Source organism: Nylanderia fulva, unplaced genomic scaffold (assembly GCF_048542155.1).
Source record: "Nylanderia fulva isolate GAGA-0341 unplaced genomic scaffold, ASM4854215v1 Scaffold151, whole genome shotgun sequence".
Lineage (NCBI taxonomy): Eukaryota > Metazoa > Arthropoda > Insecta > Hymenoptera > Formicidae > Nylanderia > Nylanderia fulva.
Window position 1 is genome coordinate 99,499 of NW_028189742.1, and position 1,819 is coordinate 101,317.

Below are 1,819 nucleotides of genomic sequence, written 5' to 3' on the forward strand. Positions count from 1 at the left end.
TTCACACCAAGGCCTCTAGAATCCGCAGGCATAATGATATAAAAGATTTCGTAGAGCAAACGGTCTGCGGAACTGACAAAGGGGCAACCATCACTAAAGAACCTGCCATACCTTTCGCTGAGGGAGGTAATTTCAAACCCGACCTGATCATTAAGAATCAGGGCGGGGTCTTCGTGGTCGATGTAACAGTCCGCCACGAGGATGGGGATTACCTCCGAAAAGCCAAGACCGAAAAAGAGGAGAAATAGGATAGGTTATTGCCACGATTAAAGCGTTAATATGGTACGGACAAAGGTAAGATCTTGCCAGTCGTAGTGGGCACCAGAGGTGCTATGCCCAGCGACACGATAACAGCACTGGCTACGCTGGGTATAAAACAAATTAAAGACCTGAAAACAATATCTTTAATGGCGTTGAGGTCATCGATAGAGATGTATCACGCCTTCATGGACTACGACAGTCCGCTACTGTAAATGGCCACGATATGCTGGGTTTCCCCCTCATACTTTAGTGCATGTTTATTTGTAGGTCGTCCGTATGTTAAGCCGTAGTCAATGTCCCGTTTTTAAGTTATTTATATCTTTAGAGTTTTACGTTATTTAAAGTTTTATTTATTACATATGTACATCTAGTTTTATCTATTAAACTATTTTATTTATGGGATCCCCGCCTAAATGGGACAGCGAAAATCCCCTAACACAGTCGAGCGAAATGGTGAGTAAGCTCAACTGCGTAAACGCACTCACAAAAATTAAGAAGACCACACTTATGTTGGAAGTTTACGCATCAGCGTATAGGAATAGCCAAATGCCTCGTCATCTAATTAGTGACGCGCATGAATCGATTAACGAGATTCCCACTGTCCCTATCTACTGTCTAGCGAAACCACTGCCAAGGGAACGAACTTGGAAAAATTAGCGGGGAAAGAAGAACTGTTGAGCTTGACTCTAGTCTGGCACTGTAAGGAGACATGAGAGGTGTAGCATAAGTGGGAGATGGCAACATCGCCGGTGAAATACCACTACTTTCATCGTTTCCTTACTTACTCGGTTAGGCGGAGCGCGTGCCCCGAGGGCTTCGCGCCCCGGCGGTCACGGTGTTCTAGAGCCAAGCGTGTCAGAGTGGCGTGAGGCCTCGGCCGATCGCCGTTAATACTCCCGCGTGATCCGATTCGAGAACACTGCCAGGCGGGGAGTTTGACTAGGGCGGTACATCTGTCAAAGAATAACGCAGGTGTCCTAAGGCCAGCTCAGCGAGGACAGAAACCTCCCGTAGAGCAAAAGGGCAAAAGCTGGCTTGATCTCGATGTTCAGTACAGATAGAGACTGCGAAAGCACGGCCTATCGATCCTTTTGGCTTGAAGAGTTTTCAGCAAGAGGTGTCAGAAAAGTTACCACAGGAATAATTGGCTTGTGGCGGCCAAGCGTTCATAGCGACGTCGCTTTTTGATCCTTCGATGTCGGCTCTTCCTATCCAAATTGTTAGACAGTAGTTATTTTGACATACTTAAAAAATTTGCTGAATCATAATTTAGAAAAAACATTGGTAATAAATAAATACATCACGCTCTCTATTTTGACATTTGTTATTCAGACTTCGCAACACACACTTGAAATATCGGGAAAAAGGACTTGTTAAAACGATAATGTAAGTTGAAAGATTTTTTAATTTTCTCTGACATTGATTTAATTCGCGTATTATATCCGCAGCATGTTTAAATGTCGCATAACTTGGCATCTCAGACCAATCGCCTTGCATATCTATTGGTCAACAGCGAAGAATCGTTTTAATTTTATATTTTAATATTTAACTAACTTTG

The 1,819-nt window shown here is 43.6% G+C and overlaps 1 pseudogene; it reads left to right on the forward strand.

Annotated features, from left to right (window-relative positions):
• Window positions 1–914: 914 nt before the first annotated feature.
• Window positions 915–1,509, forward strand: LOC146724057 (large subunit ribosomal RNA; annotated as a pseudogene; the record flags this gene model as incomplete).
• Between the last annotated feature and the right edge of the window lie 310 nt (window positions 1,510–1,819).